General features: G+C 41.6%; 1 pseudogene; it reads left to right on the forward strand.

Moving 5' to 3' along the window:
- Window positions 1–24,867, forward strand: part of LOC147445344 (uncharacterized) — a 148,766-nt pseudogene that overhangs the window by 44,443 nt on the left and 79,456 nt on the right.

Genomic DNA, 24,867 nt, shown 5'->3' on the forward strand with positions numbered 1-24,867 from the left:
AGTAAACCAATAGTAAAATTCCCAATGATTCTTAGCAATATGAGATACATACCATAAACAAGAACGAAACAGATTTACAGAGCCTTGTTCTTTTTACAAAAAGGACAGATTGAGCAAATTTCCAAAATTTCCATTTTCCAAAGAAATAAGCTACAGCCAGATCTTCCGACTATACAATCTTTCAACAGCTTAAAGAGCAGAACAGATTTATGTTAACCTGTAGATTAGGATCAGAGGAAACCTCCACAATCGTCTTCTCATATTTTTTTGGCATGTTGAGCCCACAGCTTCAACAGATAATCACTCACACAGTATTGAACTCACACACAGAGAGGTGAAAACGAAAAAACACCGCTAAGTGAGTATGAGTACTCACCTTGTGAGTAATTTATACAAGTTGATGCCATCTGGAGAAGACGCGACACCCAATTGTACCAGTCCCTACAATCGAGGTCGCTAAATGAGGGCAAATCCTCAAGGATTACCCCCAACCAGAGATCTAGTAGATACAGGCCCTTTCGCGCTAATTCTGCTCACCCAATCAGCTCTGCAGACCCACCCCACAGTACAGGCGGTAGCGTGCAGTAGGAGGCACGATCACTTAATGCAGGGAATAAAAAACCAACAACATAGCATTTTTAATTTATCCTAAAAAAGGTAAAGATAATTTTAAGTTACATGCAAGGACAGGCCATATTGTCCGCCACCTCATGGCCCCAAATAACTATGTATTCCCATAGTCTACACCCGGTCGGAGTTATTGCATCCAGCCTTGGAAGACCATGCCCATCTGTTCTCATATAATTCCCCGAACCATACAGTAAGCTCATGTCATGCTAAAAGGTGAGAGATTTAACCACTATTGGGTAGTTTTTTTTAATTTCCATTTTGGTCTCGGAGTCGTAAAGTGGGTTCATAAAAGAGAAAGTGATATTTTACAAAATACCGAGTCCAAAGTAAATTTTCCGAAGCAACTCCAGCTACATTGCATACCCAGTGTAACAAACCCTGCTACATAGCATTTTTTGAACAATGAACAAATAGTATAAAGTTAAATGCACGGACAACTCATATTGTACACCACATACCCAATTGCAATAGATAGCAATCTATTCCCATAGTCGATACCTGGTCCGTAAATTTGTTACGAGTTTATTGTATTAAGCCTCGGATGATCTTAAATAGCAGGTTTACACCTACTTCCCAACCCTATAGTAAGCTTTATGTCATTCAATTATCTACTAGGGTAAAATATGTGCCGATCTTAACGGTGAGAGTATAATCAGTTTTGGGTAATCTATTTTCTTTCCAATCTGGTCTAGGAGTCAAAAAAAAGTGGGTCTATAAAGGATGGGTGATATTCTTACAAAAACCAAGTCTAGAGTAACATTTCCGGAGTTTAGCATCTTCAGCTAATCTACTTACCCGGAATATCTAACAAATTATGGCATACAGTCAAGAACAGGTTTTTTCCATAGCAACTGCACATCTTTATCTGTCAAGTACATCTACTTGGAGAGCAACCTTACTCCGTTATGAACTTCATTTGTTTCTGCAGTTAGGAACCTCAGTTTTCCAAACTAAGTGGTGGAACTATCAGGACCGAGTGACGCGAGTGACTCTTTGGGGTCGTGAGCATTTCAAAAACAATATCCGATTGGCGATGGTTGTTGAGGCACTGGGCCTAGGGCCACAATATTATTACATAGAATATTCAATAAAGCCAGGTTTTTCAGATTGGTTATACCTGCTAGCCCAATTTCTACCTTCTCATAAGATTTTCTTATATCGTAGTTATGGTCATCAACTAAGAGGATATTTTAACAGTACTCCCCGCACTCGGGAATATGGGGTAGTCTTGGCGACTCGTATCCTACCTTTAGCTGAGCGTCCAAACACCTGCTTCTACTGTGACAGCTGTTTGTGTGATCATGTAATGGGCGGCATAATAGAGATGTAGATGAAGGGCTTCTCAAATAATCATCACCTAAGCTTTTTTGTCCAGTGAAAATTTTTGTGTGTGTGTGTGTGTGTACACGCGTGCGCGCGTGCGTGGTGATATATGTATGTTTGAAGGAGGGAGATGAGAAGATAGGAGAAAGGGTTTCTCTCTCTCTCTCTCTCTCCTCAAAATGTGCTTGCATGTGTTTCAATTTTTTTGTCCAAAATGACGTCAACATAAATGTTGGTCTGAGTCAGTATATATACCAACCGTGATATTGATGCTTATACAAACGAGGAAATTTTCTTCAAAAGCGTCGCTAGACCAATGTCGTTGGTACCCTTTTAAGTGGATTATACTATAAGGTCCTCATGTGTGCATTAATAAAACATCGTGATACAATCTTTTGACGAGTACAATTGAATGTTCAAAGGTGCATTAAAAGGCACATATTCTGAAGACAGTGGTTGATGATGATGTGTTTTTATCCTTCATTGGGTTAGCAATATCAAGTGCAGATCTTGCAAAAGGTTTTTTCCTGCAACAATAATACCAATGCTTTGTGTCATAATTTATTCGACTCCTAGAACTATGGGACCCTCGATCGAATTCTAAATTACAGAATTAAGGAAAGGAGAATAGTGAAAAGTTTGTCAAAGTTTTTCATACCTTTAAAGTTTGTTGAGAAGCCAGCTTATGACTATAACGACCGGGAAGTGAAGGTCAAGTAGAAGGGACAATGTCTGGGAATTGGCAATTCTTCAACAAACAACGATATTGGGTCTGAGAGGATTTTTTCGTACGTCGCAGCAGCTTAACATTGGAGCGCGGCGTTGAGAGGGAAGAGAAAGTCAAATGGTCTGTAGTGCTATTCGAAGGGGAGGTTGTACTGACTCCCTGATGATGATCTGCTAACTTGAACTCATGATGATGAGGGGATATTGACCAACATTCTAAACATGGGTAAAATCTAGTTGTGTGTGCATCAGTGTCCTGTCGAGATAAGAGACCGTCCAAATGAGTAGAGAAGCAACAAGAGGACATCGAGCTCTCAATATGTGCGCCGGTGCCCATAAATGATGAGTATAAGTTGCAGTCATCATCTGCAGCGGTGCAAATTCCAATTGCTTCCACGAATGGATCATCGGGTAAAGGCGGGACTCTATATGGAGGCGAGCGTGGCGGATTCAAGCCACTGCTTTCATCCTCGCTAGAGAAAATGTGGGCATTGTGGATGTTGATGGTGATGGTGCTCATCGTGTGATTGTGGTGCATGAGCTTGCAGTTGAGGATATTGGTCTCGGTGGCCTACTTTGGTGGAGGAGGCAAAGTAGGAGTGGGTACAGAACGTGGAGGGGAAGCAGGATTAGGCACTGCGGCTGGGGATATTGCTGCAAGAGGGATACCTGAGGAGGCCGATGACGAGGAAGTTGTAGTACGAGAAATTGGTCTGGAAGTTCACCTGCTTGCGAATGTCTTCATATAATACGCACTGGTTCTGGTTGTGGGGCGGAGGACAGATCGATCTTCCTGCGGCTTCATCTGTACAGCTTTGCGCTCTAGTAATTCGTCCGTCATGTTGTCGACAATGGATCCTTCACCCGCTAGTTTGCTTTTTATTACTTGTCTAGCACAACAACGTTTTTACTTCATTAGCATTCAAAATCTCCGAATAAAAATAGCATCGTCGTTACGTTGTTGCTGACGACTTTCAGAACTGCCAAGCTCCCTCTTAGTTGCAATTGTCAGGTGTCGACGTGTTCCTAATGTCAGCCATGCACCTGAAACCATGATGTCATCTAGTTACACGAAATCAATTAGCATTTGCATGCTCAAACGCCGCATCAATTTATTTGCAAAATAGAGAAAGGAGAGGCATGCCACTTGGCATTGGTTGATTGGAGAGGAAACGGTAAAAGGTAGAGGCTACATTTAGCGCGAGTTTCATGCAAAAAACAACGTTGTCTCCTTTCGTCGCACCAAAGAATGCAGAGGACAAGCGTGTTCAAAATAAATTTCGTGCTCGGCACTGCCTTGGTCAATACGGTGCACTCTTCAAAAAGCAGCTTCAGGAGCTTCTGTCCGGAATGGTGTCTCTTGCGGGATATGCACAACATGAGCAGGGACAAAAGGCTCTACGTTGTTTCCAGTGGAGGCAAAGTGATGGCCTCTATCCATATGAAATCACCTACGCATGCATCTTGAAGACATGTGGCTCTTCGCAGGATGCTAATATGGGTTAAAAATTGACTATTAGTCATGGGTTGTTGCAAAATAATGGCGTGCTTGGCAATGCCTTATTCGATATGTATGCCAAATGTGGTGCACTTCAAAAAGTACAAAAAGTGCATGAGAAGCTTCCTGACTAGAATGTCGTCTCTTGGAGTGCATTGATTGCGGGATAAATGCAACAGAAGTAGGGCCAGATTACTCTAAGCTATTTTTAGCGGATGCAAAGTGAGGGCCTCTCTCCTGCTGCAATCTGCGTGTATCTTGAAGGCATGTGGCTCTACGCAAGATGCTAATATGGGCATAAAAATTCACATTGATATTATTAGTCAGGGGCTGTTGTAAAAATATGTCATGCTTAGCAATGCGTGGTTGACATATTTGCTAAATGAGGTGTGCTTTAGAGAGCACCAAAAGTGGTTGAACAGCCCCACAGGGGCAGGGCGAGAAAGCTCTAATTTGTTTTCAACAAATGCAAAGCAAGGGCCTCTCTTTAGCATCTTGAAGGCATGTGGCTCTATGAAAAATGCTGCTATGAACGTGAAAATTCACTACAACACGTCGTGCAGAAATCGGTGCAGATACCGACGAGATAAAGTTAGCTTTAGAACTAAAAAGCGTTGAACTAAACTTTGGGAGATCGAGACAACGGTTTTGTGACGTCAGTATAAGTACCGGTATATCTTGCATCGTAATAAACTATGAAATGATCGTCGTAAAACACAATGAAATAACCGCCGAAAATTGTAAAGAATATTCCGATGCTTTTTTTGAGGTATAAATCGGCACCTATTCCGTACTCTGTACCGATGACCAGATCTGCAAATTTCTTTTGAACAGAGAGGGTTAGGAACCGATGCTGCATGTACTGCACCAAAAGAAAACAACCCTCTCTACCCAAAGGAAGAGTGGACAAGCAACTGCACTCCACCTACAAGCTGACGCTAAAGAGCGAGTGTATGACATTTAACAAAATTGTAAGAATAACATAACCACAAAATCAAAATTTTGATCATGACATAACGGCATAAAGATTTTATAACCATTAATAAAACATGAGTCAAAAACTGCAAAACCATAAACGCATAAACATAACCGGTTTGCCATACCATAACCATTATCATAACTTGCTTGTTATACCATAATTATAACAGCCATACCATCATTGCACAACCATAACCATAACCTTAACTTGACTACCAAACCTTAACCATAACATTTGTTCCATACCATAAACCATAAACATAACCACTACAAAACTCTACATATGCAAACAATCACTGAGTGAGACTGTATCAAGAAGATCACAACTACAAAAAAGACTATACCAAGAAGACTGTATAAAGATGATTGGGTAAAACTGTATCAAGAAGACCCTCACGGTAATGCCTCCCAGTCAACGTCCTCTCCCTCCTTCTACAGTAGCTGCGTCAAAAGGGCCACAGGTCCATGCTTGTACCCATACTTCTCGTCTCGGCGTGTCGGAGGGCGCTTCACGGCAACTTTCTACAAAATTATGGTTTAGTCATTAGATAAATCTTTAAATAACATATATATTTTCAATAATTTAAAGGATACATATAATACTTACAAACTCATGTCGAAGCGTATTTTAGCCTCCACTCCCGAAATGTGATGCTCTAGCAGACTCCAAACGTGCTCTGGCTGCATCTCTCTGCTGCTGAAATCTTTCAGGATTGTCTTGTGTTTCTTGTGCAATCCCCATCCACTCCTCTACGTCCAACCATGCCAGCTTTGTAGGGATAAATTTTCCTTGTGTGTCCTCCCTGTACCTATTCGATCCACAATTGGAACATTGTTCCAAATTTGCATACTCATTGTGAAAAAGTATACAATCATTAGGACATGCATGTATTTTGCGATAATCCAAGCCCAAATTAGTAAGAAGCTTTTTAGCGGCTGGATGGGTAGGGGGTATGTGATTCCCTTCTGGCAAGATTTTCTCATTGAGCAACCTGTCGTTACATCAACAAGTCAGCCCCTTGATCACATTATTGAACTGTAATTTTCACTCTATCATGCTTAGGATACAATATGTTTACCTGAAAAGCTCTGTGACTGAGACATCAGACCGACTGCAAATTAAGCATTGCCAACGCGGTACGGAGAACTGAAATCTTTGCACCACTGTAAAGCGTCATGCGTGCAAGACTTTGCATCATCTCACCCTCTTTATCGTTGCTATCATGCCATCGATATGAACGGGATGACAGAGGTTGATCTGCAGTATTGCATTCAATGTTGTCATCATCTATGTTTTCAATGATGGGCTCCATGTCAAAGAATGCGTCCAACATCTGCTCCATCTCTACTTTTGAAATGTCACATCAGGTATTGGTTGGGAGGACTCAATCGATGGCTACTTGTTTGAAAGTCGTCTTCTCTGGGATAAAGTTGGAGTAATATCTACTTGCGAAGTTTAACCTTCAGTCTCTAGACCATGAGATCGATAACATAGATCTTGTAGTTGCTCAATCGGAAGGAGACCGTGATTTTGTATGTGTTGGTCGTAGATTTTTTGTTTTTTGAAAGATTTGATGCTGGCAATGCGCACAAGGACACGCCATCCTATCATCCATACTTTATCTACCAATGATGCAACAAATAATGAAAACACTCTAGTTGTTATAACTTCACACTATTAAGTACATGACAACCTCACATTCTCTAGCTAGGTCCGATCCCCGCACACCTCGGTCTAAAGGTGCACGGAGATTAGGACCACATGGTAATAATCTCGTCTTTATTGGTCAATGACTATATATTAAGGTTCTTGAAGTCTGTGTGCACTTTGGAAGTCCCATTTGCTTCTAGCTCGAGCTCTAACAATCTCATGTCCGATCCCCGCACACCTCGATCTAGAGGTGCACAGAGATTAGGACCAGGTCAATGACTATATATTAGTGTTTTTTAAGTTTGTGTGCTTCTAGCCTAACCTATAACCAAATTAAACCTAACCTATAACTTCACCTATAACAAAACCTAATCGAAGTGATCCGTTTGCGTTTTTTGAAGTACACGAGTCATTCTTGAAGTCCATTTGCTATTTTTCGCTAGCTCTAACCTAGCTTATAATCTAACATAACCTATAACCTAAACCTAGCCTAACCTAACCTAACCTATAACCTAAACTTAACCTATAACCTAACCTAACCTAACTGATGTCCGTTTGCATGTTTAGAAGTACACGAGTCATCTTCGAAGTCCGTTTGCGTTTTTTCTACTATTCATTTGCCGCTAGCTCTAATCTAACCTATAATCTAACCTAACCTAAAACCTAAACCTAACCTAACCTAACCTAGCTTAAACCTAAACCTAACCTATAATCTAACCTAATCAAAGTCCCTTTGCATTTTTAGAAGTACACAAATCATCTTCGTTTGGTCGCTAATAGATGGACGTTGTGTTCGGATAGTTAGAACTTATGTTATGGTGTGTAAAGCTGCTTATGGTAGGCTTCTTCAAATTGAATTAGGATAGAAATTAGCCATTTCAATCCACTTAGGGCTAGCCACCTAGGGTTAGCGTCTTAGGACTAGTGTTGGTTTAGTCGCTAATAGATGGCCGTATTTTGGAGTGTTAGGGTGCGCTATGTAAAGTTGCCTAGGTTTGGCCGCTCCGAATTGGATTAGTATAGCATTTTTCCATTTCAATCTTCTTAGGGCTAGCCACTTAGGGTTTTATGGATTCTGGTTTGGCCGCTAATAGATGATGCACCATGATGGACGGTTGATTAGGGCACACTATGTAAAGCCGCTAAGGTAAAGCGCTCTAAAACATATTAGGTATCGTTAGGCCATTTAGTCTACTTAGGGATAGCTGATAAGGGTTATCGGCTTTAGATTAGCTACTTTTGTTTTGGCCGCTAATACATTACTATATTTGGAGCGTTAGGATAGGCTAAGTAAATCCGCTTAATTAGGTTTGGCAACTTTTGATTTGGTCGCTCCAAATCCAATTAGTGTAGCATTTGGCCATTTCAATCTGCTAATAGGGTTAGAGGGTTATGGTTTAGACGCTAGTAGATGGTCATGTTTGGACGTTTCAACAATAAGTGTTTGAATTAACATAAAAGTATATAAGTTCTCACTGTCTGAGCACAACGTCCATCTATAACCTAAACATGAGTTAACTTAACATATAATGTAACCTAACTTTTTACGTACAACCTATAACTTAACCTAACCTAACCTATAACCTAACTTGTTGCCTAAACTTGTCCTATAATCTAGCTAACCTATCCTATAACCTAAAACGTAACTTATAACTTAATTTAACCTTTAATTTAAACCTAATATAGAACCTAACCTATAAGCTAACCTAACATAAATAATGACCTATAAGCTAACCTAACCCAACCTTACCTAACATAACCTAACATATAACCTATATATACCCTAACCTAACATATAACCTAAACTAAACCTAACCAAAAACTAAAACCTAAACCTCATCAATCGCATAGTTTCAAAAACGACATAATTAAAAACGAAATTTCTTCAAAACAAGATTTTTTCATAAACCAAAACGGAATTTTTCCTAATGCAAAACGAAATTTCACAACACAAACCATAATTTCTTTTAAAGCATTGAAAGTTTAAAGCATGATTTTTTTAATCAATATACATTTTAATTTAAATAAATTTAATATGCATTAAAAGTTCAAGCACTTACATGCGGCCTATTTGAGCAAGAAAAGGTGTTGTAAACATCCTCAAACCTACAAAAATGCACACACATACCACGTTAAACCCTAAACCCAAAACCTGCAAGTAAACTTGAAAACAATCTCACCTTAGTGCTATGCAGTAGTCTAGGAGATAGATTAGCACCTCCGAAAACTTGTTTTGCACCAGATCTGTAAGAGGTGAGGAGGAAGAGAGCAAGAGAAAAGGCACAAGAATAAGAGAAATGCACAGGAAAATCCCGTGGGTTCGTTTTTTGCAGGGTCTGACGGTACAAAAATCGATAAAGGCATCGGAACAGGCATCAGTACACGCGTCGAAAAGTGCATTGGAACAGGCGTCAAAAGATACATCGGAACAACCATCGGAAATTTAAAAATGATTTTTTTAAAAAACTGCATCTCCCTCCATACTGACCTACATATATACGGATGCCCGCCATTGACGATGGTAATTTGGCGTCGGAATTTAAGTGACCACATGTATTGATTGCCTTAGTCGATATGTATGCCAAATGTGGTGTGCTTATGAAAGCACAAAAAATGCTTGAGGAGTTTCTTGTCTGGAATGTCGTCTCTTGGAATGCACTAATTGTAGGATACGTGCAACAGGAGCATGGCTAGAAATCTCTAGGATTTTGGGAAGCTCTAAGTGGCTCTAAGGGCGGGCAAAGCGGCTCTTTGATGACTGCGAGGAATGAGAGGTATTTCTAGTGGCAGTTCTAGCAGGCAAAAGACACAAGTTAGAGGGCCAACGTTGGGGTTGCATAATAGGGATTGAGATGAGGCTAGGGGCAATAGGGATCACAAGGGTTGGATTGGTCACTAGACCGCACAAAGGTATACCAGCCAGTGTGGGCCTGATGAAAGGAAGGACTGTTGGATGACCTCCCTACCCAGGATGTCGTCTCTTGGAGCGAGTTGATTGTGTGATATAGCCAACATGGATGTGGCAAGTAAGCTCTGGACTATTTTCAGTAGGAAAGTAAAAAGGGCCATGCCGCTTAAATGCAATCACCTATGCATGTAACTTGTAGGCCTGTGGAATTTTGTATATGTTTTCACCATATGCAAAGTAAAAAGCCCGTCGCTCCAGGTGCAATCATTGAAATAGTGCAAGGCATTACATTGAGCAAGAATATTCATAATGAGGTTGATAAGCATGGCGACCTATTGGAGAAACATGTTGTGCTTAGAGGTGCTTTGGTCGATATTTATACCAAATGTGGTGCCCCCACGCAAATTTTGGTTCAGCTCAGCTCACATACATGTGGTGGCCGGCCTTGTGCTCATTTCCTGTCCCAGTTCTTTTCACTACCGTCATTAGACAACTGGGTGAGGAAGGCTTTCCTTTCTATGCCAAACACCTCTTCTTTCACATGCCCTTGTAGGCTTGTTGTCCTCTGGCTGTACTCCTGCCCTTCTACATGTCATGCTTGATCATAGCCCCGCTGGTACTCTTCTCAAGTCATAGCATTGTGAAGGTCATATACAGAGTTTCTAGGCCAGGCTTTGGCTCTCCTTGACCAAACGGGAATCAAGGTAGATGCCATCACTTGCACCATTCTTATATATTATAACCTTCTAAAAGCAGGGAAGCTGAAGCTCGCCTTTCAATTTTTATTCTCTCTGGTGCATGACTACAGAGGAATGAAGACCATATCCGGCATTCCCAAAGGCTAATTAAGTTGGCAAGAATATTTTTGTAGTGATGCTTAAATAATTGAAAATTCACTCAAGATGTGATCACCTACATCAGCCTAATGGATGCCTTGTTGAAGGCCAAGGAAGTTGACAAGGCTCTTGTCATACTGGTGGCCACAGTGGAGAAGATGGGATGCATCATAGATGTGGTTACTTACATCAACCTGATGGATGGCGTGGTGAAGGCCAAGGAAGTCGACAAGGCTCTTGCTGTAGTATTGGCTCAGATAGAGAAGAAAAGTGCATCTTAAACATGGTCACCTACAACGACCTAATGGATGGCTTGATGAAAGCCCAGGAATGGGGTGCATCCCAGACGGAGAAGAGAGGGTGCATCTTAAGCATGGTCACTTACAACAACATAATGGATGGCTTGATGAAAGCCCAAGAAGGGGGTGCATCCCAAACATGCTCACCTACAACAGCCTGATGGATGGTCAAATGAATAACAAAGAAGTCAAAATGGCTCTTATCGTATTAGCTCAGATGGAGAGGAGGGGGTGCTAATGGTAGAAATCAGAGAAGCTATGATGATGAGATCGCAGCAGACATGATTGATGCATTGATAGGAACCAGGGTAGACATGGTCAAGATGATAACACAAGTGAATACGACAATCAACATGATGGCCATCACATAAGACATGAGCAACACGACAATGACAATCGCCATGCTGACCATGCTAGCCAAAATTGCAAAAGATCTAAAGATGATGATGACGACAATGGGCACTTATCCCAAAGAGTGTAAGTTTGGAGAGAGAGACCTTGAGCTTGAACTTACCATCAGTGTGCTATCATTGGTACATTGTATAAGGTGTGAGCTTTGTCCCAGTGTGCTAGAGTATGAGTCAAGGAGAAGAAAGAAGGAATTATCCCATGTGCACTGGTGCAAGGCTGTAGAGATACTTAAAGCTCATTTCATGAATGAATAAAACAAGTCTATTTTGCATTACATATCCCTTGTTTATTGTGAGCTTTTCATGGCTTTGCAAATACTCAAGATCGTGCTTATGAGTCCAAGTTAATTGATCTTGGAACCTAACTTGCTTGAGTGATAATCTAGTCAACACATACTCACTTGTGTGGACGATGCTTCTTTTTCATCCACCATAGCTAGCACGATCCCATTCCCATCAAGTGGTATCAGAGCTCCAAGTTATTCTATCTAGGATTGTTGTTATACTTTTATGTTTTAGTGATTAGCATTTTCTAATCAACATTCTCTAATCTTTATTTTCACTAGCTTAAGAATCCCAATCCCTAACAATCACTTGGGCAAGAGAATGCTCCACTACCCTTTGCTTAGGTGAGGAGGATTCAATGAAGATGTGATTTCATTCCATCCCTCTTGGTTTGGTCTTTCCATTCATCATCTTTGTCATTACTAGAAATTGTTTGTCTACAATCGCTACTCCTTCTGAGTTCTTCTTCTTTTATCAATCTAGAAGCAAGGTCAAGCTCCCTTCATGATCTGTGTCTTTGTAAGAGTCATCAATGCGAGCATATCCATTGTATCTATGCTTGCAATCAAGATGTTGTCCGAGAGTCCTTTGATTCCCACCCATATGATCCCCTTGATATAGATCACATTCACTTGTGCTATTGATGGGGGCTTTTCACAAGCCAAGCTCCCATACCCCTCTTCTCTCGTCCCCACCCCATGAAAACCTCCTCTTAGGAAAGGAGTGATAAAAGGCATTGGAAAAGTAAGAAAAAAAAATAAAGTATGATTATGTAAATATATGAGAAAGGTAAAATAGGCCACCTCATGCCTGCGGGGCAACCCATCCCCACCTTGCCTCCTTTTTCTTCATTGTTGCCCCGCCGTGTGTCCCTTTTCCTCTCCTCCACTCAAAAGTTCAACCCCCTCTCTCTTCCCCTTGTCCTTTCTCCTTTCTCTCTCCCCTCAAGCTACCCCACCTCTCACCAATAATGCATTCTAACTCACCAATAATGCACCCTAAGTCACATGCAACTTATCCTATCTTCCAAAATAGTATACCCCACTCCCCCTTTCTCTCTCCTATCATATCCCATGACCCAAATACCCCCCTCTCTCTCTAAAGGGGGCCATGTCTCTTGTCTTGTAGCTAAATAACCTCCCCCACACTCACACACACTCAGTTTCACTGAAAAAGGTGCCCACAGACCCATCCCCACCGGGTGGTTACCTGATTTTTCTTGTGTTCACACACATCTGCACACAGATTCACCTCTGAACACACTCCCCTCTCTCCCCTCTTGTAATTACTTTATTCTCCATGTCACCTCTCACTGTTTTTCATCAACCCATCTCTCTCTCTTAGTCTCTCTCTCATGAGACTACTGTTCTTGCACATATACACACAGCCAGACAAGTGGGGCCCACAGTCACATGGCCTATGTAGATAATGATTTTCTTCATTTCTAAATTCTAGAATTTCTCCCCCCTCCTCCCCTATATAAAGAGGGGTCACCATCACACTAAACACACACACAACATCACCAGAGAATACACTATGCATTGTGTGTGCCTAGTGCGCACACACACACCCACACCATCACCATCACCGCAATCACCATGCTCGTCTTGAGCATGACCTCTACACACTTGGGCTATGGAAGATGAAGGGCAGCTAAATGAAGGATGATGGCCATAACCCTCGTGCGAGTCTTCGCCATCAGCTCCCACCTATCCGCCATGTGCTCTACCACTCTCTCCCTTCTCATTTCCCTACCCTAAGCTCCCCATTTCATCGCCTTATTCTCTAAATAAAAATTGAGGTTTTGTGAGTATGTTTTCCTGCAATTTTTTGCCCATGTGAGGTGTGCGTAATCGCCACCTAGTCTTGTGTTTGGAGTGAGGTTGTGTATGTGTGAAGGGTGTGTGGATTCGCCATCCTTCTGTGGTGCCTAAGTACTAAGCCGCTATACCCCCTCCCTCACTCTCTCTCTCTCTCTCTCTCACTTTCATTTCCCTTCCTCTTCATCATTACTCCCAAGCATCCATCTCTCTTGGATGAAAACTTTGTTATGGTGGTGTGTTGTTTGCGTCCTAGCCGCTGAAGCTAGGTGGTGCCCCCTGTTTGCTTTACCATGACAGGCTCGAGGCGCGCCATTCGGTCCCCGGTGTTTTAGAGGCCGTCGGGGGTTCGGGGTTTGCTTTGCTCCTGTCATTTCATGAAACCCTTCAGTTTACAAGACTGAAAACCCTAAAATATTGTGAATGGATGAATGGCTAGCAGGATTTGCTAATTGGACGACAGAAGAAGAAGAGCTCCAAGCACAACTAGACGAAATCCGCATCTCCATCGAAGCTCGAGTGCCAGGCGTAACGGTAATCGATTTGCAGTGGGAGAGTCAACCAACACACCAAACTCAGTGGATATACATAGGCCGAGTGCCAAGAAGAAGAAGGATAAGGTCAAAACCATGTCCGCAACCTACAACCAACCCACAACAACAAGATGGAAGGAGCTCTTCACAATAGAGAATCAACACTATTCTACTTTGAGAATCGGGTAACTCAAGTCACCGAGGTAATTATCACAGTCAGTTTTCAAGTTGCACCTAATGCTGCAGCACAAATAACGGAAGCATTGGCTCACACTCTCACTAGAGAAACTAGGGATCTACTAAGTTTGTTTCAGGAAAGAACACCACCCTCTCCCACAAGCTTGGACACTGACTAAGCACCTCTAAGCTTCACATGAATCAGTACAACCTACCTCAAGACAGATACCAACACGTTGAGGCAGTCCGGGGCGGGCAACAAGAAGAGCAACCTCTAGACACCCTTCAAGGCTCCCGTGCTGCTCAATGGGGCTGGGGCACAACACAACACAAACCAAAAAAAACAAACCCCCAGCGAAATCCCAACTACACAAGGGGCACCACCTAGTTTAAGAGCGAACTAGGACGCAAAAGAGGAGAATCGTTAGAGCAATCCACAAACAAGCAAGGAATTTACACTAACCCTAACACCAATGGAACACTCTCATACACTAAAACACGAGAGAGAGAGAGAGAGAGATGGTGCTCGGGCTGCTTTGAAATGTATCGGTAATGATCAAGCAAACACAACTATATATTTAAGAAAGAGAGAGAAAGGGGGAGGGGGTGCTTGTTGCATTAATACCTTCTTACAAATCTGTCATGACAAATCAAAGTGAGATTAGTATTTGTTCAACATAGCTTGCGTAAATTTCACAACAACACATCACAAGAAAAGCCACCCCAATCACTGTCTTAAGGCCAGGGGAGTCCTCTCCACCCTGTCGCCCTCTTACAGTATGTGGGATTTATGGCTAGATTGATGACAACACCAGAGACAAGCTATCAAGAACTTAACAAAAAACACCAAGACACTTACGCATCATTGTTGTCCATTACTTCACGTTGGAAGGGAGACAAAATATCCAAGCTTAGTCCAAATCCACCCTCCTTGATTCAACAAATGTTGGGCTTACACTAGTAGGATAAATGATAGATTTCCTACTCTCAATTGAACTATCACTCTCTCTCTTACAATGGCATAGAGTTCCCTTGCTAATCCCCTATTACAACACATGCACATGCATAAGACAATGAGCTTCCACTCAAGAGCTCCTTCTAGAGAGGTTGAGCTTGGCTTCTCAAGCTATAGCATAGTGCTCTTGCTTATGGCTCCCCCTTTTGTGCTAGCTACACCCTCCTTTTATATAAATTTTGAAGGCTAGGGTTACTCCTCTAACCATGGTTGGGTTAGATTTTCAGCAATTTATCTAATTTCTTTTTCTTGGAATTATCAAGAAGTTGGTGGGGAAAGAGAGAGGAGAGAAATGGAGGTGATAGGACTTTTCATAGTGGGTTAGTATTAGTAGAGTTAGTATTAATTTACAAATGGAATTGGATATTTACAATGGGAGTATCCATGTAGGATACAAATAAGGAAGAAAAACTCTTAAGAGGTAAGAAAAGGTGGATTTCTTACAAGGTTGATGCTCCAAGTGTCTTGAGTAGGGCCAATTTTGACGCTTGTTGACGGTCCACTAGCTTTGACGGTACATTTTTTCTTCACTCTTGACCTTCCTTGAGAGACAAGGTAATTGAAGCTGAGTAATCAACCACCATGATGCTATCTTTTAAGAGAAGAGGCTGAATTTTGTGGTTTTTTTGATAGATATGGGTAATTTGGAGGAGGAAAAATGAGACTAGGTGGTCAATTTTGGAATGGAATTGTGTGTGGGAGGTATGAGTTCACCATGGTTTCTCTTATTCTTCAAGGTTGAGGAGAAGGTGAGTAGGGTGCAGAGAGGAGTGGTGAGAGAGGTGGGGATGATGAGTGGAGAAGTGTGTGTGAAAGAGGAAAATGATAAAGTGGAAGAGAGAGTGTGGCTGCATAGCATGGGAAAACTGGGGTCCACTAATAAAATCATAGCTCACAACTCGTAGCTCAAAAAAATATGAAAAAATTTGAGACAAAAGTTCAGCCCACGAGCTACAATTTTTGTTTGTATCACCTTTTCAAATTCGGAGAGCAAGTGAACTTTAAAAATTCAGCAAAACCGATCGTTTTTTTCCACTGCACAAGGTCCTTGTGGGGTCCTTCTTTGGATGATTCTTTTGAATACCTCCAAGAGTGAGCCCTCCATAGTGCATGTATGCATGCCACCTACCCTTGACCTTATTTGGTAGCTCTATAATTGAAGATATTGTTGAAATCATGATATAAGTGAATAGTAAAACTAAGAAAATCAAATATTGAGGGGTCTAAAAAATATGTACATGTCAAATATAAATAATATAAGTGGAAAAAATATAAAGGGGTCAAAAGAAATCTCTCTCATTATGAGACTACCATAAAAAGATAAATATTTTTGGTGTTCTAATTTTTTAGAAAAAAAACAAAATAGATGTAGGAAGGAAAAAATCACAATAGTGAAAAAATATACACATAAATAAAACTAGTTTTTTTGGATTTTTGTTGGGGTGGAGTTACACCAAATATAAGAGAAGCTTACATGAAAATATTTCTATATGGAATAAAGAGTATGAAAAATGGTAAGAAAAATTGTGGTAATGGTGAGGCAATGTACAGAGCATAAATAACATACACCTAGGTAGAAATATTTAAATAAATATCAAAATAATTATGAAAAATCCTTTTATTTAGGCCCTATATACAATGAAATATTTACACACAACTGGGCCATAATATACTTATAATTTTTATTTTTATTTTTATTTTTTTTGGCTCAACTAGCCCAGTGACTAGCTAGCTGAGGGTTTTAAAGAAAATATGGGGAAAGTTCCCTAACTCACACACGCCTATATATAGTGAAATGGTAGGGATAGCCATAGTGTTTGAGTGATTTGATAGGGTGAGGTAGCTTACTATGGCGACTATGGAAAGCCAAAAAACGACTATCATTAGCCCTCCCCCAGGATGATGGTATATTCATGTACCATCATAGAGCATCTTTTCCAAAGAGAGTGCTTCAGAGTCCTTGATGAGATTTTCATTGTTTGGCCCCTCAGAATTTTGGCTGGAGTTACACTCATGCTTCATGTAACAATACTTACATGAGACAGCGGCCTTTGGACAGATCTTTGGTAGATCCTTTGGTAGAAGGCGACTCAAATAGGGCTTCAAGCGATACCCGTTTACCTTCCTGGAGTGCTCTTTACCATTCAAGTCCATAAGCTGATAGTAACTAGAATTGAAAGCCTTCTTGACTATGTATGGCCCTTGCCATCTAGTTTCAAACTTGGCATCAAAACGATCGTCAAGTCGATTGTCATACCTTAGCACAAGCTCTCCTTCCTTGATGCCTTTGTCCTTCAGTTTCTTGTCGTGCGTTTCTTTCGCTTGTGTGGCTTTCCTCTTGTAGCACTCATATGCTGCTTCTCTTTTCCACTCAAGCTCCACTAACGTAAGAAGTCGATCCATCCATACCTCTTGATCATCTTGTGCTCCTTTGCCATGAAGTCGCATTGTTGGAATGTTGAGCTCGATAGGCTCTTGACCATAGACCAAGTGAAATGTTGTGAACTCCGTGGCTTCCCTATATGTGGTTCGATATGCCCACAAGGCACCATCCAAGAAGTCATCCCATAATTTTGTCTTGTTTTGCACCATCTTTCTAATGATTCCTGCAATGACACCATTAGCCTTTTCCACCAAACCATTTGACTGTGGGTAGTATGGTGTGCTATGACGATGTAGAATGTGAAGCTCTTCACAAACTTCTGTGAGCAAGCCCTTCCTAAACCCTGGACCATTATCAGAAACAATCTCCAAAGGTGTGCCAAATCTGCAACAAATGTGATTGTACACAAACTTGCTAACTGTCCTCTCATTCATTCTTGCCACACTTTGAGCTTCCACCCACCTAGTCATATAGTCTACAGCCACTAGAATGTAGAGTTTACCATTTTTTGTCCTAGGCAGAGGACCCATAGCATCAATGCCCCACTTTTCAAAGGGTCCATTTGCAAGCACTATTTGCCTCGGGCCATGCACCAACCTTCTATTTTTATTTATCTGACAATTGTGACAGCTTTTACACCAATGTTGAACATCCACATGCAAGCTTGGCCAAACATACCCCGCAAGCAAAATCTTCTTCACAGTTGATTCTTGGGCAAAATGACCACCACATGCCTCTTCATGCAAACCTTTTAGAATGGTTGGAATTTCCTGGATAGTTGGTACTCTTCTGCACACTTGATCCTTCCCTCTTTGATAGAGGGAGCCTTCTAGGAAGAGATAGAAACTTGCCTTCTTCATGAGTCTCGTCTTCTGAGCCTTCGTGAAGTCTTGTGGAAACTCACCCTCCAAAATGTAGCCAATAATGGGAGCCAATGACTCCAATCCCTGGTATCTCGGTTGCTTGACAGCTGCTGCCACCATGATGACCTGCACTTTTCTCTCAACACATGTAACTGCTTGTTGTGCAAGTAAATCGGCATCTTCATTTTGTTTCCTCGGAATATGATATAGTTGCACTTCTTCAAACTGATTAAACATCTTACGAATGGCATGAACTTTTGTCCTTAAGCTTTCATTCTTGCATGCCCAAATGCCTAAAATCTGTTTAACAATGAGAAGTGCATCTCCCTTTACCATGAGACGTTTTATCCCTTGGCCAATGCACATCTTCAAACCATGAAGTAGTGTGTCGTATTCTGCTTCATTGTTGCTAGTTGATGAACCTGGTAGATTGACCTTCTCTTTCATGACCACCTCTCCACTTGGGTTGAGCAACACTAGCCCTCCCCCTGCTTTCCCTGTGGCTCGTCGAAAAGCTCCATCAAAGAACAAGGTAAAAGCATTGGGAATACTTTTTGGTGGTGGCAATGGTAGGGTCTTTACTTGAGACACCTTAATTTCCTTCTCATGTACCCTATAAGTGAGAATCCCTGCCAATTGTGCACGCACACTATCTTCTACCTTGAAAGAGTATTGAAACTCTTGCAACTCCATAATCCACTTTGAGATCCTAGTACTAAGATTCATTTGAGATGACACCCAAGGGAACAAATTCTCTGCGGTGAGGATTACAAAAGGTTTTGGGAGCAAGTAGGATCTAAACTTTCTCACCGCAAACATGAGAGAAAGCATCATGAGTTCTGCTTCTGTGTAGTCTCTCTCCAAAGCATTCATGACCCTACTAGCAAAGTAGATTGGTCGCATCCTTGTACTGTGGGGATCTTGTTGTAGCAACACGGCACCAATTGTTTCCCTTTCAACACTAGAGCTAACAAAGAATGTGTACTCCCAACAAGGAGGCGTGAGTGTTGGTAGCTCTGACAAAATGACTTTAATGTTACAAAAATACTCTTCAAGCTCATCAGACCATGCAAATTCTACTTGTTGTGTCAACTTTTGCAAAGGATGAAGCAACTCCGAGGCTAAGTGAATGAAGCGTGACATATACTTCACCTTCTGAATGAAAGAGATGACCTCCTTAAGACTCTTCGGTGATGGGAGCTCAATAAGAGCCTTTGCCTTTGAAGGATCCACCTCAATGCCTTTATAGGAAACCTTGTGACCGAGCAAGATCACTTCATCCTCACCTATGTGGCACTTGTCGGGGTTGAGTTGACCTCCCATGTCATAGAGCTTCTTTAAACCTTCTTCTACCCTTTGTAGATGCAATGATTTTGAGCTATAAATGCTGAAATCATCAATGAACACCCTAATTGACTTTCCAAAGAATGCTTGAAACACCATGTTCATGAAACGTTGGAATGTTGCAGGAGCATTTGTCAGACCAAATGGCATGACTCTAAAAGCATAACAATCCCAAGGAGTGATAAAGGTTGTTTTCAACTGATCTTCCAATGCGATACCTATTTGAAAGTAGCCTGAGTAGCCATCACACACAGTGTACTTCTCATGACCAGCTACCTCATTTAGTATCTCATCCTGAAAAGGGAGGGGAAAGTAATCTCTTTTTGTTGCCTCATTGAGTGGACGATAATCCACACACACCCTCCACTTGCCGTTTTTCTTAGGAGTGACAACAACGGGAGAGACCCACTCTGAATTCTCCACTGGATAAATGAAACCTGCTGCTAGAAGCTTTCTTACCTCCTTGAGTAAAGCCTGCTCCTTGATGACTCCTAGCCTTCGTAGCTTCTGAGCCTTAGGTGTGGCCTGTGGCTTCAACTCAATTTTTTGTTGAATAGCATCTACTCCACGCACATCGGTGTAGTCTTTAGCAAAAAGCCTAGGAAATTTCCTTAGCACACATTTGAACTCCTCTCTTTCATCCTTTGTAAGTGTTGTTGATAGAATACCTTCCAGCATCCCTTCATCTTGAACACCTTCGTTCTCTTAAGGACCTACATCCTCCAAGCCTTGACAAGAGGTCTCTTGGTTGCTTGGCTTAAACCTTACCCCCATGACTTCGATGGAAGACTCCTCTTCAGTAATGCTGCCGCTACTTTCTTCTTCTGAAGTGCTATCGGTCCAATCTTCTTCCGTCTCACTTCGAGATGATTCTTCATGGAGCTCCTCTTGGCGTTGCTCCTTCATGTCAAAGACAACCTTCTTGTGATTGTCATTCCTGCAAATTAGCTTTCCACTCTCCCAATCTTGCAAAGCTCGCATTTTCATTAGCCATGGTCTTCCTACGATAAATGGGTAACCATTTCCCTTGGTAGACATGACATAGAAATCCACTGCCTTCTTAATGCCAAAGGCCTCCACAAAACATTTTTACAAATTCCTACGCACCTAGCCTTGCTATTGTTTGCCATTTTCACTTTGATTTCAAGTGTCTCATGGATGTGCATGCCTAGTCTTTGCATGAGCCCTTCTGTCATGATGCAAATTTGTGCACCCCCATCCACTAGACCTTTCCTAACCAATCTTCCTTTTATGTAACAATCTAGCACAGGTGTAATATCCTCGTTCATTTCAGCATGTGCAATTTTTACAACAGGAAAACTCTCTTTTACCTTTCTCCTAGTGCTAACTGCCTTTGTTAAATCCCTCCTAACTTGTGGGAATAATGCAAGAAACTGAGGCCATGAGATATCAGGACCCTTACCTCGCATGTCTTCCAACAGGTTGTATGGAGCCATACCATGTCCAAGAGGGAAGTCTTGGAGATTGATACGACGTCGAGTCCTCTTAGCTTCCTTGGTCTCCTTTGCGTTCTTGCCTTGTCCATGGTCACTCTGTGATGGGACACCCTCTTTCTCTTTACCTTTTCCTCGGCCACGCTTAATGCCATTTGCTTCCATGTCAACCTCATTTGAGTTTGTCACCTCTACCACATGCACATTTGGATCTGGCAAAGGTGGAACTCCTTCTACCCCTTGTGGAGGTGGTCTTGGTCCACTTGGTCTTTGTAGAAGCCTTGGTTGTTGACCAGTTCCTTCACCTGCATTCATCACTGGGTAATTCAAGTTAGGTCTCCCTAGCTCCCCACGGGGCCAAGGAAAATTATACATCCCATGTCCAGACTCTCCGCAATTCCAACATTGCAAGACTCTCCTAGGTCGTGGATCTCGCTCTTCAGACTTCTTTGCTTGTCCCTTTGGACCTACAGCTTGTGCAAGGTGAATTGACAGGCTGCTTAAAGATTCGTTTAACTTCTCAATTACTTCCGTCGTTACCTCAGGAAGCTCCCTCGATGTTGATGCTTGTGACTTACCTTTGGGTCTAAGACCTTCTATTGGAACCTCTCCCCTTAAGCACTTGAGTTTCCTATATTTCTCAGCAGCCCTAGTTTCAGCTGCATCAAAGGTAGCAGGTGCACCCGCCTCAACTTTTACCTTAAGGTCAGGAAAGAGTCCGGCTATGAACCTCTCCTTCTTTAGAAATTCTGCACCATCACCAGGGTTAGCAACATTTCGTATCCATAGAGCCCAAAGACGTAGAAACTCTTGCTTGTACAAGTAGTAGTCATCTAAGTCTTTTTGCTTATGAGAAACAATGTCTTGCCATAATTTTTGAGTGTTTTGGGGATCAAAGAAGTATTTCTTGAAACGATTCAAAACTTCTGTGTAATTCCCCTTAACTTCCTCAGGCAAAGAGTCAAACCAAGTGCTAGCATCTTTCCTAAGGACCACCTCAAACATTTCTACACGTTCTTGATCAGTTATTATCCTCTTGATACGGCAAGACATCTTGAAATTCGCTAAAAATAATTCTGCATCCTCTCCAGGCTCTCCAAAGAAAAGAGGATACCCAGACATTTGGCGTTGGCTTTCCATTGAATTGATTTCAAAGTGACACCCATTTTTGTTTTTCTTTCTTAAAAAGATTTACACAATAATGTTTTCTAACTTGCAATCTATTCTACAACAAAATAAAGATATTCACATCAAACGACCTATGATAATCAATAAGAGGTAGAATGACAGGGTTTGGTGATGCGAGAATTTCTCCTACTCTTTGGGCACCAAACATGAACACCATACGTTGTTGAAAATGGATTTTCCTACTAATTGCAATGTTTATTCTAATGTGTGGAGTGAAATGGAAGGGGAAAACCTCTATTCCTGGGCCATTATCCATGGTCTATGCATGACCTAATGCTTAAAATAAAACAAAAATATAGACGTCCAAACTAAGGTCGTACCTAATGAGAGGCAAAATAAAAGGATTTACTGAAGCGTTTATCTCGGCCAACCTAAGAGGACCTAAAATTCTACGAATGACACGTTGAAATTGCAACTTAGTACTAACAATTATGTGTACCTTTTGCCTTGCAATGGGAATGAAGGGATCATACAAATTTTCGTGATTCATGCAAACTACTTGACTATGCTAAAGGTTGATTCTACACAAAAATACACAAGCCATTCCTCAGTGGGGGCACCAATTTGAGGCGGTCCGGGGCGGGCAACAAGAAGAGCAACCTCTAGACACCCTTCAAGGCTCCCGTGCTGCTCAATGGGGCTGGGGCACAACACAACACAAACCAAAACAACAAACCCACAGCCAAATCCCAACTACACAAGGGGCACCACCTAGTTTAAGAGCGAACTAGGACGCAAAAGAGGAGAATCGTTAGAGCAACCCACAAACAAGCAAGGAATTTACACTAACCCTAACACCAATGGAACACTTTCACACACTAAAACACGAGAGAAAGAGAGAGAGAGAGAGAGAGAGAGAGAGAGAGAGAGAGAGAGAGAGAGAGAGAGAGAGAGATAGTGCTCGGGCTGCTTTGAAACGTATCGCCAACGATCAAGCAAACACAACTATATATTTAAGAAAGAGAGAGAAAGGGGGAGGGGGTGCTTGTTGCATTAATACCTTCTTACAAATCTGTCATGACAAATCAAAGTGAGATTAGTATTTATTCAACATAGCTTGCGTAAATTTCACCACAACACATCACAAAAAAAGCCACCCCCAATCACTGTCTTAAAGCCAGGGGAGTCCTCTCCACCCTGTCGCCCTCTTACAGTATGTGGGATTTATGGCTAGATTGATGACAACACCAGAGACAAGCTATCAAGAACTTAACAAAAAACACCAAGACACTTACGCATCATTGTTGTCCATTACTTCACGTTGGAAGGGAGACAAAATATCCAAGCTTAGTCCAAATCCACCCTCCTTGATTCAACAAATGTTGGGCTTACACTAGTAGGAGAAATGATAGATTTCCTACTCTCAATTGAATTATCACTCTCTCTCTTACAATGGCATAGAGTTCCCTTGCTAATCCCCTATTACAACACATGCACATGCATAAGACAATGAGCTTCCACTCAAGAGCTCCTTCTAGAGAGGTTGAGCTTGGCTTCTCAAGCTATAGCATAGTGCTCTTGCTCAAGGCTCCCCCTTTTGTGCTAGCTACACCCTCCTTTTATAGAAATTTTGAAGGCTAGGGTTACTCCTCTAACCATGGTTGGGTTAGATTTTCAGCAATTTATCTAATATCTTTTGCTTGGAATTATCAAGAAGTTAGTGGGGAAAGAGAGAGGAGAGAAATGGAGGTGATAGGACTTTCCATAGTGGGTTAGTGTTAGTAGAGTTAGTATTAATTTACAAATGGAATTGGATATTTACAATGGGAGTATCCATGTAGGATACAAATAAGGAAGAAAAACTCTTAAGAGGTAAGAAAAGGTGGATTTCTTACAAGGTTGATGCTCCAAGTGTCTTGAGTAGGGCCAATTTTGACGCTTGTTGACGGTCCACTAGCTTTGACAGTACATTTTTTATTCACTCTTGACCTTCCTTGAGAGACAAGGTAATTGAAGCTGAGTAATCAACCACCATGATGCTGCCTTTTAAGAGAAGAGGCTGAATTTTGTGGTTTTTTAGATAGATATGGGTAATTTGGAGGAGGAAAAATGAGACTAGGTGGTCAATTTTGGAATGGAATTGTGTGTGGGAGGTATGAGTTCACCATGGTTTCTCTTATTCTTCAAAGTTGAGGAGAAGGTGAGTAGGGTGCAGAGAGGAGTGGAGAGAGAGGTGGGGATGATGAGTGGAGAAGTGTGTGTGAAAGAGGAAAATGATAAAGTGGAAGAGAGAGTGTGGCTACATAGCATGGGAAAACTGGGGTCCACTAATAAAATCATAGCTCACAGCTCGTAGCTCAAAAAAATATGAAAAACTTTGAGGCAAAAGTTCAGCCCACGAGCTACAACTTTTGTTTGTATCACCTTTTCAAATTCGGAGATCAAGTGAACTTTAAAAATTCAGCAAAACCGATCGTTTTTTTCCACTGCACAAGGTCCTTGTGGGGTCCTTCTTTGGATGATTCTTTTGAATACCTCCAAGAGTGAGCCCTCCATAGTGCATGTATGCATGCCACCCACCCTTGACCTTATTTGGTAGCTCTATA

Source organism: Adiantum capillus-veneris, chromosome 12 (genome assembly GCF_014529385.1).
Source record: "Adiantum capillus-veneris isolate H3 chromosome 12, ASM1452938v2, whole genome shotgun sequence".
NCBI classification, from domain to species: Eukaryota; Viridiplantae; Streptophyta; class Polypodiopsida; order Polypodiales; family Pteridaceae; genus Adiantum; species Adiantum capillus-veneris.